Genomic DNA, 18,480 nt, shown 5'->3' with positions numbered 1-18,480 from the left:
TCTTGGAAATTGTTACTACTGTAGCAACCTCTTCTTATCTTTATTTTATTGCATTGTTGTGCCAAGTAAAGTCTTTGATAGTAAGGTTGATACTAGATTTGGATTTCTGCGCAGAAACAGATTTCTTGTTTTCACGAATTTGAGTAGATCTCTCTGTAGGAAACTCAGAAAAATCTGCGAAAAATCATGAGTAATCCTCAGATATGTACGCAACTTTCATTCAGTTTGAGCTTCTTCATCTGAGCATGTTAAGTGCCTCTAAAAAATTCGTCTTTACGGACTATTCTGTTTTGACAGATTCTGCCTTTTATTTCACATTGCCTCTTTTACTGTGTTGAATGGATTTCTTTGTTCCATTAACTTTCAGTAGCTTTGGGCAATGTCCAGAAGTGTTGAAAATGATTGTGTCCTCTCTGAACATGTGAATTTTTGATTATGTACTAACCCTCTAATGAGATTGTTTTGAGTTTGGTGTGGAGGAAGTTTTCAAGGGTCAAGAGAGGAGGATGATATAATACGATCAAGAAGAGTGAAAAGTCTAAGCTTGGGGATGCCCCCGTGGTTCATCCCTGCATATTTCAAGAAGACTCGAGCATCTAAGCTTGGGGATTCCCAAGGCATCCCCTTCTTCATCGACAACTTATCAGGTCACCTCTAGTGAAACTATATTTTTATTCCGTCACATCTTATGTGCTTTACTTGGTGCGTCTGTATGTTTTTATTTTTGTTTGTGCCTGAATAAAATCGGATCCTAGCATTCTTTGTGTGGAAGAAAGACACGCTCCGCTTGTTCATATGAACACTGGTGTTCTTAGCTTTACTTTTAATGTTCATGGCGAAGGTTGAAAACCGCTTCGTTCATTGCTATTTGGTTGGAAACAGAAAATGCTTCATGTGGTAATTAGTATATGGTCTTGAATAATTTGATACTTGGAAATTGTTTTGAGCTCTCAAATAGATCATGTTTAAGCTCTTGCATCATGTAGTTTGCACCTATTAGTGGAGAATTGTTGTAGAGCTTGTTGAAATTTGGTTTGCATGAATGGTCTCTCTAAAGTCTAGATATTTTCTGGTAAATGTGTTTGAACAACAAGGAAGATAGTGTAGAGTCTTATAATGCTTGCAATATGTTCTTATGTAAGTTTTGTCTGTATCGGTTCATACTTGTGTTTGCTTCAAACAACCTTGCTAGCCAAATCCTTGTACTGAGAGGGAATGCTTCTCGTGCATCCAAAACCTTGAGCCAAAACCTATGCCATTTGTGTACATCATAACTACCTACTATGTGGTATTTCTCTGCCATCCCAAAGTAAATTGCTTGCGTGCTACCTTTAAAATTTCATTCCTTGTCTTTGCAATATATAGCTCATGGGAAAGTAGCTTAAAAACTATTGTGGTAAAGAATATGTAGCTTATGTATCTTATTTCTTATAAGTTGCTTGTTGAGCGGTAACCATGTTTCTGGGGACGCCATCAACTGTTACACTTTGTTGAATATCATGTGAGTTGCTATGCATGTTCGTCTTGTTTGAAGTAAGGGTAATTTGTCATGATTAAATGGTTTGAGTATGCATATTGTTAGAGAAGAACATTGGGCCGCCAACCAAAGCCATGTATCATGGTGGAAGTTTCAGTTTGGACATTAATCCTCAATCTCTTATGAGAATATTATCTCGTTGTTGAATGCTTAAAGCATTAAAGAGGATTCCATTATCTGTTTTCTATGTTGTCCCGGTATGGATGTCCTCGAGTTGAGATCTATCAAAAACGAGAAATCAAATGCGATCTATCTCCTTGGACCTTGGTTGAAACATATGTAATGCAATGATAATCCATGGAAATCCAAGCTAATTAGGACAAGGTGCGAGCACTATTGGTATTCGATGCATGAGGCTTGCAACTTATAGGATGTTTTATGCATAACACATATGAATTATTACTACCATTGACAAAATTGTTTCTATGTTTTCAAAATAAAAAGCTCTAGCACAAAGAGTAATCCCTGCTTCCCTCTGCGAAGGGCCTTTCTTTTACTTTATGTTGAGTCAGTTTACCTACTTCTTTCTATCTTAGAAGCAAACACTTGTGTCAACTGTGTGCATTGATTCCTACATACTTGCTTATTTGCATTCATCATATTACTTTGTGTTGACAATTATCCATGAGATATACATGTTGAAGTTGAAAGCAACTGCTGAAACTTATATCTTCCTTTGTATTGCTTCAAAACCTTCTATTAAGAATTTATTGCTTTATGAGTTAACTCTTATGCAAGACTTATTGATGCTTGTCTTGAAAGTACTATTCATGAAAAGTCTTTGCTATATGATTCAGTTGTTTAGTCATTATCTTTACCATTGCTTCGAATCACTTCGTTCATCTCATATGCTTTACAATAGTATTGATCAAGATTATGATAGTAGCATGTCACTTCAGAAATTATCCTTGTTATCGTTTACCTACTCGAGGGCGAGTAGGAACTAAGCCTGGGGATGCTTGATACGTCTCAAACGTATCTATAATTTCTTATGTTCCATGCTAGTTTTATGACAATACTCACATGTTTTATATACACTTTATATCATTATTATGCATTTTCCGGCACTAACCTATTAACAAGATGCCGAAGCGCCAGTTCCTGTTTTCTGCTGTTTTTGGTTCCAGAAATCCTACACAGGAAATATTCTCGGAATTGGACGAAACAAAAGCCCACGGTCTTATTTTCCACGGAGCCTTCCAGAAGTTCGAAGAGGAGACAAAGAAGAGCCGAGGTGGCCCCACACCGCCTGGCGGCGCGGCTAGGAAGGGAGGCGCGCCGCCCTAGGGTGTGGGCCCCTCGAGCGCCTCCCGACTCTGCCTCTTCGCCTATTTATTCTCTCCGTCGCAAAAACCCTATTACCGAGAGCCACGATACGAGAAAAGTTCCAGAGACGCTGCCGCCGCCAATCCCATCTCGGAGAATTCAGGAGATCGCCTCCGGCACCCTGCCGGAGAGGGGAATCATCACCCGGAGGACTCTACATCACCATGATCGCCTCCGGACTGATGCGTGAGTAGTTCATCCTTGGAATATGGGTCCATAGCAGTAGCTAGATGGTTGTCTTCTCCTCTTGTGCTATCATGTTTAGATCTTGTGAGCTGCCTATCATGATCAAGATCATCTATTTGTAATGCTACATGTTGTGTTTGTTGGGATCCGATGAATATGGAATAATATGTCAAGTTGATTATTGACTGATACGTCTCAAACGTATCTATAATTTCTTATGTTCCATGCTACTTTTATGATGATACTCACATGTTTTATACACACTTTATGTCATTATTATGCATTTTCCGGCACTAACTTATTAACGAGATGCCGAAGAGCCGATTGCTTGTTTTCTCGCTATTTTTGGTTTCAGAAATCCTACAAAGGAAATATTCTCGGAATTGGACGAAATCAACGCCCAGGGTCTTATTTTTCCACGAAGCTTCCAGAAGACCGAAAGGATTACGAAGTGGGGCGACGAGGCGCCGCCACACTAGGGCCGCACCGCCCTGGCGTGTGGGGCCCTCGCGCCGCCTCTATACCTACCCTTCCGCCTACTTAAAGCCTTCGTCGTGAAAACCCTAGTACCGAGAGCCACGATACGGAAAACCTTACTGAGGCGCCGCTGCCGCCAATCCCATCTCGGGGGATTCAGGAGATCCCCTCCGGCACCCTGCCAGAGAGGGGAATCATCTCCCGGAGGACTCTTCATCGCCATGATCGCCTCCGGACTGATGTGTGAGTAGTTCACCTCTGGACTATGGGTCCATAGCAGTAGCTAGATGCTTGTCTTCTCCTCTTGTGCTATCATGTTAGATCTTGTGAGCTGCCTATCATGATCAAGATCATCTATTTGTAATGCTACATGTTGTGTTTGTTGGGATCCGATGAATATGGAATACTATGTTATGTTGATTATCAATCTATCATATATGTGTTGTTTATGATCTTGCATGCTCTCCGTTGCTAGTAGAGGCTCTGGCCAAGTTGATACTTGTAACTCCAAGAGGGAGTACTTATGCTCGATAGTGGGTTCATGCCTCCATTGAATCTGGGACAGTGACAGAAAGTTCTAAGGTTGTGGATGTGCTGTTGCCACTAGGGATAAAACATCAATGCTTTGTCTAAGGATATTTGTGTTGATTACATAACGCACCATACTTAATGCAATTGTCTGTTGTTTGCAACTTAATACTGGAAGGGGTGCGGATGCTAACCCGAAGGTGGACTTTTTAGGCATAGATGCATGCTGGATAGCGGTCTATGTACTTTGTCGTAACGCCCGATTGAATCTCACTTTACTCATCATGATATGTATGTGCATTGTTATGCCCTCTCTATTTGTCGATTGCCCAACTGTAATTTGTTCACCCAACATGCTATTTATCTTATTGGAGAGACACCACTAGTGAACTGTGGACCCCGGTCCAATTCTTTTACATCTGAATACAATCTACTGCAAACATTGTTCTTTACTGTTCTTCGCATACAAACATCATTTTCCACACCATACGATTAATCCTTTGTCTACAGCAAGCCGGTGAGATTGACAACCTCACTGTTAAGTTGGGGCAAAGTATTTTGATTGTGTTGTGCAGGTTCCACGTTGGCGCCGGAATCCCTGGTGTTGCGTCGCACTACACTCCGCCACCAACAACCTTCACGTGTTCCTTGACTCCTACTGGTTCGATAAACCTTGGTTTCTTACTGAGGGAAAACTTGCTGCTGTACTCATCATACCTTCCTCTTGGGGTTCCCAACGGACGAGTGCTTTACCGTTACAAGGAAGCTACTTTCTGGCACCGTTGTAATCCAACTTCCACGTCAGCAGCTACTTTTCTGGCGCCGTTGCCGGGGAGATCAAGACACGCTGCAAGGGGAGTCTCCCACTTCCAATCTCTTTACTTTGTTTTTGTCTTGCTTTACTTTATTTTATTTACTGCTTTGTTTGCTTTCTTATACCAAAAATACAAAAAATTAGTTACTTGCTTTACTTTATTTATTCTCTTGTTTGCGTTCTCTATATTAAAAACACAAAAAAAATTAGTTACTTGCATTTATTTATTTAGTTTGCTTTATTTACTACTGCTAAAATGAATACTCCTGAGAATACCAAGTTGTGTGACTTCACTAGCACAAATAATAATGATTTCATATGCACACCTATTGCTCCACCTGCTACTACAACAGAATTTTTTGAAATCAAACCTGCTTTACTAAATCTTGTTACGAGAGAGCAATTTTTTGGTGTTAGTTCTGATGATGCTGCTGCCCATCTTAATAATTTTGTTGAACTTTGTGAAATGCAAAAATATAAGGATGTAGATGGTGACATTATAAAATTAAATTTGTTTCCTCAAGAGGAAGAGCTAAAGATTGGTTGCTATCTTTGCCTAAGAATAGTATTGATTCATGGACTAAATGTAAGGATGCTTTCATTGGTAGATATTATCCTCCTGCTAAAATTATATCTTTGAGAAGTAGCATAATGAATTTTAAGCAATTGGATAATGAGCATGTTGCTCAAGCATGGGAAAGAATGAATTTTTTTGTCAAGAATTGCCCTACCCATGGACTGACTACTTGGATGATCATCCAAACCTTTTATGCAGGATTGAATTTTTCTTCACGAACCTATTGGATTCTACTGCTGGAGGTACTTTTATGTCCATCACTCTAGGCGCCGCAACAAAACTTCTTGATGATATGATGATTAATTACTCTGAATGGCACACGGAAAGAGCTCTGCAAGGTAAGAAGGTAAATTTGTTGAAGAAACCTCCTCCTTGAGTGATAAGATTGATGCTATTATGTCTATGCTTGTGAATGGTAGATCTAATGTTGATCCTAATAATGTTCCTTTAGCTTCATTGGTTGCTCAAGAAGAGCATGTTGATGTGAACTTCATTAAAAATAATAATTTCAACAACCATGCTTATAGGAATAATTCTGGTAACAACTATAGGCCATATCCTTCTAATAATGGCAATGGTTATGCTAATTGTTATGGTAATTCTTACAACAATAATAGGAGTGTACCCTCTGGTCTTGAAGCCATGCTCAAAGAATTTATTAGTACACAAACTGCTTTTAACAAATCTGTTGAAGAAAAGCTTGAAAAAATTGATATTCTTGCTTCTAAAGTTGATAGTGTTGCTGCTGATGTTGATCTTTTGAAATTGAAAGTTATGCCTAATGAAGATAAAGATATTAAGTCATTTGCTACATAAAATTCCATCCAAGTTCGAATTAATGAAAATATTAGATTGATGGCTGAATTGCGTGCTAGGTGGGAAAAAGAAGAAAATGCTAAAGAGAATAATGTTGCAAAAGTTTGGACTATTACCACCACTAGTAATGTTGATGCTTCACATGTTGCTACACCCCCTACTATCAATGGTAAATAATTGGTGTTGGCAATGTTTCTACTCCTAATGCAAAGCGTTCAAAACTGCCTAAAACTGCTAAAACTGCTGAAACTGCTTGCGATAAAACTGCTGAAATTTTTCAAAATATTGTGGACAATGATCCCATTGCTTTAGATCATAATGATTTAAATTTTGATGATGGTCACGTCTCTGAAGTTATAAAGTTCTTACAAAAACTTGCTAGAAGTCCTAATGCTAGTGCTATAAATTTGGCCTTTACAAAACATATTACAAATGCTCTCATTAAAGCTAGAGAAGAGAAATTAAAACTTGAAACTTATATTCCTAGGAAGTTCGAAGATGGATGGGAGCCCATCATTAAGATGAAGGTCAATGATTTTGATTGTAATGCTTTATGTGATCTTGGTGCAAGTATTTCCGTTATGCCTAAGAAAATCTATAATATGCTTGACTTGCCACCATTGAAAAATTGTTATTTGGATGTTAATCTTGCTGATAATTCTACAAAGAAACATTTGGGGAGGATTGATAATGTTTGCATTACGGTTAACAATAACCTTGTCCCCGTTTATTTTGTTGTCTTGGATATTGAATGCAATGCATCTTGTCCCATTATTTTGGGAAGACCTTTTCTTCGAACTGTTGGTGCTATTATTGATATGAAGGAAGGTAATATTAAATATCAATTTCCTCTCAAGAAAGGTATGGAACACTTCCCTAGAAAGAGAATGAAGTTACCTTTTGATTCTATTATTAGAACAAATTATGATGTTGATGCTTCATCTCTTGATAATACTTGATTCACACTTTCTGCGCCAAGCTGAAAGGCGTTAAAGAAAAGCGCTTATGCGAGACAACCCATTATTTTACTACAGCACTTTTGTTTTATATTTGAGTCTTGGAAGTTGTTACTACTGTAGCAACCTCTCCTTATCTTTATTTTATTGCATTGTTGTGCCAAGTAAAGTCTTTGATAGTAAAGATGATACTAGATTTGGATTACTGCACAGAAACAGATTTCTTACTGTCACGAAATTGAGCAGCCCCGTCTGTAGATAACTCAGAAAAATCTGCCAATTTACGTGCGTGATCGTCAGATATGTACGCAACTTTCATTCAATTTGAGCATTTTCGTCTGAGCAAGTTAAGTGCCCCAGAAAAATTCGTCTTTACGTACTGTTCTGTTTTGACAGATTCTGCCTTTTATTTCGCATTGCCTGTTTTGCTATGTTTGATGGATTTCTTTGTTCCATTAATTTTCAGTAGCTTTGTGTAATGTCCAGAAGTGTTAAGAATGATTATGTCACCTCTGAATATGTGAATTTTTGATTATGTACTAACCCTCTAATGAGTTTGTTTTGAGTTTGGTGTGGAGGAAGTTTTCAAGAATCAAGAGAGGAGGATGATACAATATGATCAAGGAGAGTGAAAACTCTAAGCTTGGGGATGCCCCCGTGGTACATCCCTGCATATTTCAAGAAGACTCAAGCATCTAAGCTTGGGGATGCCCAAGGCATCCCCTTGTTCATCGACAACTTATCAAGTCACCTGTAGTGAAACTATATTTTTATTCCGTCACATCTTATGTGCTTTACTTGGAGCGTCCGGATGTTTTTGTTTTTGTTTTTTGTTTGAATAAAATCGGATCCTAGCATTCTTTATATGGGAGAGAGACACGCTCCACTGTTGCATATGAACACATGTGTTCTTGGCTTTACTCTTAATGTTCTTGGCGAAGGTTGAAACTGCTTCGTTCATTGTTATATGGTTGGAAACAGAAAATGCTACATGTGGTAATTGGTATAATGTCTTGAATAAATTGATACTTGGCAATTGTTGTGCTCAAATAGATCATGTCTAAGCTCTTGCATCATGTACTTTGCACCTATTAATGAAGAACTACCATAGAGCTTGTTGAAATTTGGTTTGCATGATTGGTCTCTCTAAAGTCTAGATATTTTCTGGTGAGGATTTGAACAACAAGGAAGACAGTGTAGAGTCTTATAATGCTTGCAATATGTTCTTATGTAAGTTTTGCTGTACCGGTTGATACGTCTCAAACGTATCTATAATTTCTTATGTTCCATGCTACTTTTATGATGATACACACATGTTTTATACACACTTTACATCATTATTACGCATTTTCCGGAACTAACCTATTGACAAGATGCCGAAGTGCCAGTTCCTGTTTTCTGCAGTTTTTGCTTTCAGAAATCCTAGTAAGGAAATATTCTCGGAATTGGAAGAAATCAATGCCCAGTATCTTATAATTCAAGGAAGCTTCCAGAGAGCCAGAGAGGGGCCAGAGGAGAGGCCCAGGGCCACCACACATGGTGGCGGCGCGGCCCAAGGGGGGGGGGGCCTAGTGTGAGGAGGCCCCGTGGCCCCTCCGACTCCGACTCTTCGCCTATAAGAAGCCTCCTGACCTAAATCTTCGAGACGAATAAGCCACGGTACGAGAAACCTTCCAGAGCCGCCGCCATCGCGAAGCCAAGATCTGGGGGACAGAAGTCTCTGTTCCGGCACGCCGCCGGACGGGGAAGTGCCCCGTAAGGCATCTCCATCGACACCACCACCATCTTCATCAACGCTGCTGTCTCCTATGATGAGGAGGGAGTAGTTCTCCATCGAGGCTAAGGGCTGTACCGGTAGCTATGTAGTTAATCTCTCTCCCATGTACTTCAATACAATGATCTCATGAGCTGCCTTACATGATTGAGATCCATATGATGAGCTTTGTATCACTATTAATCTATGTGCTACTCTAGTGATGTTATTAAAGTACTATATTCCTCCTCCATGATGTAATGGTGACAGTGTGTGCATCATGTAGTACTTGGCGTAGTTTATGATTGTGATCTCTTGTAGATTATGAAGTTAACTATTACTATGATGGTATTGATGTGATCTATTCCTCCTTTCATAACTTGATGGTGACAGTGTGCATGCTATGTTAGTACTCGGTATAATTGCGTTGGTCTATCATGCACTCTAAGGTTATTTAAATATGAACATCGAATGTTGTGGAGCTTGTTAACTCCGGCATTGAGGTGCTCTTGTAGCCCTACACAATTAATGGTGTTCATCATCCAACAAGAGAGTGTAGAGTGGTTTTATTATGTGATCAATTGTAGCCCTCTTGTAATCTAGATGTCGTTATGCTATTCAAGTGGATTTTACTTATGTGATCTCCGGAGACTCCTTGTCCCACGTGTGTAAAGGTGACAGTGTGTGCACCGTGTGGGTCTCTTAGGCTATATTTCACGTAATACTTATTCACCGAGTTATGATTTGAGTTGGATGTCTCTATGAAATTGTGGTGTGTTAGTACCTCCTATGAATGCTCACAAGTGACAGCGTGAGGTGTTTATTAGTACTTGGGAATACATCTTTAAGGTTTGCCTACATGATGAATTAGTATTCGTTATCTTGCCGTAGAGTAATTCGAATAGCATAGTGAAGTGCTTATTTATATTCCATTATGATTGCAATGTTGAGAGTGTCCACTAGTGAAAGTATGATCCCTATGCCTTGTTTCCAAATACCGCAATCATCGCTTATTTACTCGTTCTACTCGCATCTTTACTTCCCGCAATATTACCACCATCAATCGCACGCCAGCAAGCTATTTTCTCGCCATTGTTACTACTCGCTCATATTCATTCATACCACTTGTATTTCACTATCTCTTCGCCGAACTAGTGCACCTATACATCTGTCAAGTGTATTAGGTGTGTTGGGGACACAAGAGACTTCTTGTATCGTGATTGCGGTGGTTGCTTGAGAGGGATATCTTTGACCTCTTCCTCCCTGAGTTCGATAAACCTTGGGTGATCCACTTAAGGGAAAACTTGCTGTTGTTCTACAAACCTCTGCTCTTGGAGGCCCAACACTGTCTACAGGAATAGAAGCGCGCGTAGACATCACCGGTTCATACTTGTGTTTGCTTCAAACAACCTTGCTAGCCTAAGCCTTGTATTGAGAGGGAATACTTCTCGTGCATCCAAAATCCTTGAGCCAAAAACTATGCCACTTGTGTCCACCATACATACCTACTACATGGTATTTATCTGCCATTCCAAAGTAAATTGCTTGAGTGCTACCTTTAAAATTCCATTCTTTGTCTTTGCAATATATAGCTCATGGAAAAAATAGCTTAAAAACTATTGTGGTATTGAATATGTAGCTTATGTATCTTATTTCTTAATAAGTTGCTTGTTGAGCGGTAACCATGTTCCTGGGGACGCCATCAACTATTACACCTTTGTTGAATATCATGTGAGTTGCTATGCATGTTCGTCTTGTCTGAAGTAAGGGTGATTTATCATGATCAAATGGTTTGAGTATGCATATTGTTAGAGAAGAACATTGGGCCGCTAACTAAAGCCATGATCCATGGTGGAAGTTTCAGTTTGGACAACAATCCTCAATCTCATATGAGAATTTTATCCGTTGTTGAATGCTTATGCATTAAAGAGGAGTCAATTATCTGTTGTCTATGTTGTCCCGGTATGGATGTCTAAGTTGAGAATAATCAAAAGCGAGAAATCCAATGCGAACTTTCTCCTTAGACCTTTGTACATGCGACATAGAGGTACCCCTTTGTGACACTTGGTTGAAACATATGTTATGCAATGATAATCCATGTAAATCCAAGCTAATTAGGACAAGGTGCGGGCACTATTGGTATACTATGCATGAGGCTTGCAACTTATAAGATATCTTATACATAACACATATGCTTTATTACTACCGTTGACAAAATTGTTTCTATGTTTTCAAAATAAAAGCTCTAGCACAAATATAGCAATCCATGCTTCCCTCTGCGAAGGGCCCTTTCTTTTAATTTTATGTTGAGTCAGTTTACCTACTTCTTTCTATCTTAGAAGCAAACACTTGTGTCAACGGTGTGCATTGATTCCTACATACTTGCTTATTTGCATTCATCATATTACTTTGTGTTGACAATTATCCATGAGATAAACATGTTGAAGTTGAAAGCAACCGCTGCAACTTATATCTTCCTTTGTGTTGCTTTAAAGCTTTCTACTAAGAATCTATTGCTTTATGAGTTAACTCTTATGCAAGTCTTATTGATGCTTGTCTTGAAAGTACTATTCATGAAAAGTCTTTGCTATATGATTCAGTTGTTTATTCATTGTCTTTACCATTGCTTCGAATCACTTCATTCATATCATATGCTTTACAATAGTATTGATCAAGATTATGATAGCATGTCACTTCAGAAATTATCCTTGTTATCGTTTACCTACTCGAGGGCGAGTAGGAACTAAGCTTGGGGATGCTTGATACGTCTCAAACGTATCTACAATTTCTTATGTTTCATGCTACTTTTATGATGATACTCACATGTTTTATACACACTTTATGTCATTATTATGCATTTTCCGGCACTAACCTATTGACGAGATGCCGAAGAGCCAGTTGATGTTTTCTGCTGTTTTTTGTTTCAGAAATCCTACAAAGGAAATATTCTCGGAATTGGATGAAATCAACGCCCAGGGTCTTATTTTCCACGAAGCTTCCAGAAGACCGAAAGGATTACGAAGTGGGGCGACGAGGTGGCGACACACTAAGGCGGCGCGGCCAAGGAGGGGCCCACGCCGCCCTGGTGTGTGGGCCACTCGTGACGCCCCCGACTCTGCCCTTCCGCCTACTTAAAGCCTTCGTCACGAAAACCCCAGTACCGAGAGCCACGATATGGAAAACCTTACTGAGGCGCCGCCGCCGCCAATCCCATCTCGGGGGATTCAGGAGATCCCCTCCGGCACCCTGCCGGAGAGGGGAATCATCTCCTGGAGGACTCTTCATCGCCATGATCGCCTCCGGACTGATGTGTGAGTAGTTCACCTCTGGACTATGGGTCCATAGCAGTAGCTAGATGGTTGTCTTCTCCTCTTGTGCTATCATGTTAGATCTTGTGAGCTGCCTATCATGATCAAGATCATCTATTTTTAATGCTACATGTTGTGTTTGTTGGGATCCGATGAATATGGAATACTATGTTATGTTGATTATCAATCTATCATATATGTGTTGTTTATGATCTTGCATGATCTCCGTTGCTAGTAGAGGCTCTGGCCAAGTTGATACTTGTAACTCCAAGAGGGAGTACTTATGCTCGATAGTGGGTTCATGCCTCCATTGAATCTGGGACAGTGACATAAAGTTCTAAGGTTGTGGATATGCTGTTGCCACTAGGGATAAAACATCAATGATTTGTCTAAGGATATTTGTGTTGATTACATTACGCACCATACTTAATGCAATTGTCTGTTGTTTGCAACTTAATACTGGAAGGGGTGCGGATGCTAACCCAAGGTGGACTTTTTAGGCATAGATGCATGCTAGATAGCGGTCTATGTACTTTGTCGTAATGCCCGATTGAATCTCACTTTACTCATCATGATATGTATGTGCATTGTTATGCCCTCTCTATTTGTCAATTGCCCAACTGTAATTTGTTCACCCAACATGCTATTTATCTTATTGGAGAGACACCACTAGTGAACTGTGGACCCCGGTCCAATTCTTTTACATCTGAATACAATCTACTGCAAACATTGTTCTTTACTGTTCTTCGCATACAAACATCATTTTCCACACCATACGATTAATCCTTTGTTTACAGCAAGCCGGTGAGATTGACAACCTCACTGTTAAGTTGGGGCAAAGTATTTTGATTGTGTTGTGCAGGTTCCACGTTGGCGCCGGAATCCCTGGTATTGCGCCGCACTACACTCCGCCACCAACAACCTTCACGTAATCCTTGACTCCTACTGGTTCGATAAACCTTGGTTTCTTACTGAGGGAAAACTTGTTGCTGTACTCATCATACCTTCCTCTTGGGGTTCCCAACGGACGAGTGCTTTACCGTTACAAGGAAGCTACTTTCTGGCACCGTTGTAATCCAACTTCCACGTCAGCATTGATCTATCATATATGTGTTGTTTATGATCTTGCATGCTCTTCGTTGCTAGTAGAGGCTCTGGCCAAGTTGATACTTGTGACTCCAAGAGGGAGTATTTATGCTCGATAGTGGGTTCATGCCTCCATTGAATCTGGGACAGTGATAGAAAGTTCTAAGGTTATGGATGTGCTGTTGCCACTAGGGATAAAACAACAATTCTTTGTCTAAGGATATTTGTATTGTTTACATTACGCACCGTACTTAATGCAATTGTCTGTTGTTTGCAACTTAATACTGGAAGGGGTGCGGATGCAAGCCCGAAGGTGGACTTTTTAGGCATAGATGCATGCTGCATAGCGGTCTATGTTCTTTGTCGTAATGCCCTAAGTAAATCTCATATTAGTCATCATGATATGTATGTTCATTGTTATGCCCTCTCTATTTGTCAATTGCCCAACTGTAATTTGTTCATCCAACATGCTATTTCTTATTGGAGAGACACCACTAGTGAACTGTGGACCCCGATCCATTCTTTTACATCTGAATACAATCTACTGCAATCATTGTTCTCTGCTGTTCTTTGCAAACAAACATCATTCTCCACACCATACGTTTAATCCTTTGTTTACAGCAAGCCGGTGAGATTGACAACCTCACTGTTAAGTTGGGACAAAGTATTTTGATTGTGTTGTGCAGGTTCCACGTTGGCGCCGGAATCTCTGGTGTTGCGCCGCACTACACTCCTCCACCAACAACATTCATGTGGCCTTCATCTCCTACTGGTTCGATAACCTTGGTTTCTTTATGAGGGAAAACTTACTGCTGTGCGCATCACACCTTCCTCTTGGGGGTCCCAACGGACGTGTGCTTCACGTGCCATCACCGGCAGCTGGCGGGCGAGGCGCCGGGTCAGAACCGGGCGGCTTCTGGGCTTACAGTATATGTGCCCAGATGTCACCGGGGCAGGAGCCGGCGTGTGCCGGGAGGTCCTGTCCACAGGTCGACGCCGCCGGGCTAGGCACCGGGCCGACTGGTTGAAACCGGACGTAAGGATCCCTGGAATGTGCCCAGATGGCACCGGTCCCAGGGCCGGTCGGTGCTGGGCCAGCCGGTGAGACAGCCGGCACTGCCGGGCGTGGAATCGGAATATGCAGGACCCGTGAAGATCTTTTCTTTTCCTTTTAAACAGAAAATGCTCCCGAACTCCGATTGACATGAAACCAATTTTGTTGGAAATATGGAGACTCCTCTCATGATATTTTTAGATGATTCTAGAGAGGGAGTCTCCCACCGTCAAGAAACGGTGAAGACGTCCAAACTCGAAAACGCAATAGAAGATGCATGCGGATTCTGTTTTCGATGAGCTTGGACTTGTTGTGAAGCTAGCAACAAGCTCAAGAACCTCACATGGAGAAACAGCAAGAGGTAAAAGGAATATGCAAGTATGCAAAGGGTTGATCTCCCTAAGACAATGTGATCAAGTTACCCAACCGAAAGCCCCTCTTGATAGTGCGGATATCTATCCTATAACCTCGTCTCCAACAACCACCTTGAGACCGGTAAAAGGAAACCTAGCAAGGCTATACCTTTGCCTTGCGCATCCCGCTTGATCTTAATGATAACTCTTCAAGCTTCCTCCTCGAAATAGGCTTTCGCCCCGCTATATTAATATAGCAACAAACTGATACAAGATAGAGACCACCGCTGGGGCAAACAGCACAACAAAGCCCAAAAGAAAACACAAGAACAAGAAAAAAGAAAGAAAGGATGACAAAGTCGGATCGAAGAAAACGCTGATGATCCGCAATCGCTGCGCCCTCCGGAAGATTCCCACCACGAGCTTAGCCCTCTGAAGCGCCGCATACCAAGGCAGCACCTTCAAGAAGGGATGCGACGATGACGACGCTGCTGCCCGGACAAGCCTAGGGTTTCCTCCGGTACGCGGAAGGGAAGTGGGAAGGGAAACCCCGACGCCCTTCAAGAAGGAATGGTGGCGCACGCGAGCGTCACCGCGTCGGTGTCGGCCGTCGACAAGGAATTCTCCCGTCCCCCAAATTCCCACGGTCCCGGACACTCCGTCAAGCTCCGCCAACCTCGCCGCCCACCAACTCGCGCCACCACGATCACCCAACCACCACCGCCGTCATACCGTGACCCACTGACGAAGACCGACGAAACCGATTGGAAACACCCCTAGCCGAGGAGAGCCTGGACAGCAGCCACGCGGGAGGGTGCAACCTCCACCACCAGCTGCGGTGACAGACCGGACACAGCAACAGGAGCAAACCAGGCCCCTCTGGCCCGGCCGATCCCGCCGGGCTCGTGAAGATCCCGTGGCCGCGCTGCAGTCCACGCGCCGCTATCCTAGCCACCCTCAGCAAGAAACGCTCCACCAGCCGTCGGAAGCAGGCCTCGGGATGCCAGACCTGGCCCGCCCAAGCCCAGATGGGGCCCAGACAGGCCCAGATCTGGGTCAGGGCCGCGCCGCCCCCGCCGCCGCTGACCACCCTGCCGCCCCGCCGCCAAGGGGCCGCGCCGTCGCCACCACGTCACCTAGCGCCGCCGCCACCGCCGGAACCCTGCCCACCGGACCGCACCGCCGCCAGCACCGGGGGACCCTGCGTCGCCCGCCTCGCGCGCGGGTAGGAGCATGTCCGCCGCCGCCGGCACCGCACGGGACTTTGCCCGGCGGCCTGTGCCGACGGCGGCGAAGGGGAGGAGAGAGGGGAGCGAAGCCTGGCGGCGCTAGGGTTTGGGCGTTCGCCCGACTCCGCCCGCGGGGGCGGAGCGGAGCGAAGCGTCACCACCTGCTTTTTATGATAAGACGAGGTTGATAAAACTCTTCAAGCTTCACTCAAGCCAGAATGCCTCACTTGATCATTGTTGCTTCGTGAAGACTCACAAATGCTCCCCCATACACCATGATGGGAAAACTCCATTGATGCACATCTTCACATGTCCATTATCACCAAATGGACGGCAAGCTTCAAGCATATGATCCTCTTGAGATGCTCAACTTGAAATTGTCCAACTCAACCTTGATGACGATCACCACTTGACGTCATCCTCTCATGGGTTGTATGAGATCTCACTTTTGATGCATGCCCATGGAAAGATACCTAACCCACATACACAACACAAGGGAACATATATGATGGGTTAGTTCATAAATCATAATTGACACGGCTTACCATACCACATGACTTCTCGTGGCACATTCTTCATGCTTCATGTGTTGACCAAACTTGAATCTATTCTTCACTCTTTGTATTGGTCAACCTTGTATCTTCTCATGTTGTATCATACTATCTTGAGGTGTATATATAATTCTTCATTTGTTTGCGGTGTATTGATATTCTCACAACCTCAATGTTCTCGGTTACAGCCTTACACTGTGGTTAACCTACATACACAATTCTTGAGTTGACAAAACTATACGCTACAATAAAAATAATGTATCTCAAACCAAACATACCTTGAGGAGAAGAGCAATGCAGGACTTCTCCGCAATCGCCTTTGCAACCCTCTGCATGAAACAGTGAAATAAGCTAATGATATCAGAAAGGAAAATGAAAAGATAAATAAAATGCATCTAAAAAAAGATAGAGCATACAATTAGGTTGGCAGAGCAGACAAAGACCCACAGATTATTACTTTATTTCCATATAAACAGGGAATGAAAATGTTTCAACTTTTGTTTGGTCTGCAAATTTCAGGTACCATCTGCTAGACAAATTTCAGAATTTCTATATGCTAGACAGTCTGGTAATTTTGTTAATCCAATAGAAAATCTAATCCCATGAAAACAAAAAATAGCACATCCTAGTAATAATATTCATAATAACTCACCACTTTGTAATCGATCCCTGCCTCCTCTACCAAAACATGCAATGCGATTTAACCACGGAGAGAGCCCACAAAACTCATCGCTGTGGTAATCGATGGTCTTGTGGTTCGCCAGCTCCTGTACAAAAAGAAAACCAATCCATATCAGAGCAACCCAGCCCTATATCCTAAGTCAGCCCGAACAAAATTAAACAGAATCCATTCGCGCACTCACCATAGGAACGAGCGGAGGCCGCGACGACGGCAGCGACACGGTAGGATGGGTGACGGCGACGGCAGCTTCTTTCCAATCCTCCACATTAGGCGCCCACTTCCTTGTGTGTTCATCCATGCCTCCCAAGGTGGGACGGCCAAAAGGGCCTAATCCCACCTCACCGCCGGTCTCCCCCGCGCCACCTCCTCCCACAAGCTGCGGCTAGTGCTCGCTGGAGGGCAAGCTGCGCAACGGCATCTCCAACAATCTGCACCTGCTCTCCAATTTCCTTAGTCATCTTAGCATAGTGAACCCAGTCATCATGATCAAATGGGTCCTCAATCGGAAAAACTGGGTATTCATCAGCAAATGACTTGTACACATTCTTCAGGCTATCTCCAGATATATTCTGGGAGCCATCATTGTTCTGCAACAAGCAAAAGAATGACACAACATTGACCATCAAAATCAAAATAAGCTTACAACTTTAAACTGACATTACCTCTTCCTTGAAGTTAAGATCATAGGTTTGATCCTTCTCGCCATAGAATTCAAAAGCAGCAACATTCATTCAAATGGAAACCTAGTATGTCAGACAGAATAATATATCATCAATACAAAATATCTAGAAATAATGGTGGCATACTCATTAAATTAATTTAACATGATGAAAGTTCAAGATACCTTGCCAGTATATTCGGTGGGTATACATGTTTATCTTTCTTTTGTCCTCCTGCTTATCATCAACGGCGACATCATTTTCTTTTCGGCGTCCACGGTGGCGCCTTCTTTCTCGTCCTCCTCAGTCTTCCAGTCCCAAATCCAATTAAGCTAGAGAAACGATACAAACAAATACATAAAGTAAGCAAATGAATAATCTACACAGGAAATACAATGAGGCAAGAAATTAGCACACAAAGAATTTTATACTGACATCCCTCATGGGAAAAGAAATAAACTGATGTCAAAGGGGTGAAACCATACCTATTGTCCATCCACTACAACAAGACAAATTGGTTTATGTGAAGCATCATATCTACAGAGAGAAAAAACTAAACCGTCAGGGGAAGCCTCCATACCTTGGAGA

At 42.3% G+C, this 18,480-nt stretch overlaps 1 long non-coding RNA gene across 1 annotated transcript; it reads right to left on the bottom strand.

The window, feature by feature from the left end:
* Nucleotides 1-17,633: 17,633 nt before the first annotated feature.
* LOC124670606 lies at nucleotides 17,634-18,238 on the bottom strand. Its single transcript, XR_006992580.1, has 3 exons — nucleotides 18,078-18,238; nucleotides 17,896-17,976; nucleotides 17,634-17,820 (listed from the first exon to the last, which is right to left on the bottom strand). It is a non-coding gene; the product is annotated as an uncharacterized LOC124670606 (long non-coding RNA).
* Between the last annotated feature and the right edge of the window lie 242 nt (nucleotides 18,239-18,480).

Source organism: Lolium rigidum, chromosome 7 (assembly GCF_022539505.1).
Source record: "Lolium rigidum isolate FL_2022 chromosome 7, APGP_CSIRO_Lrig_0.1, whole genome shotgun sequence".
NCBI classification, from domain to species: domain Eukaryota; kingdom Viridiplantae; phylum Streptophyta; class Magnoliopsida; order Poales; family Poaceae; genus Lolium; species Lolium rigidum.
This window is presented reverse-complemented; position numbering and strand designations above follow the sequence as displayed.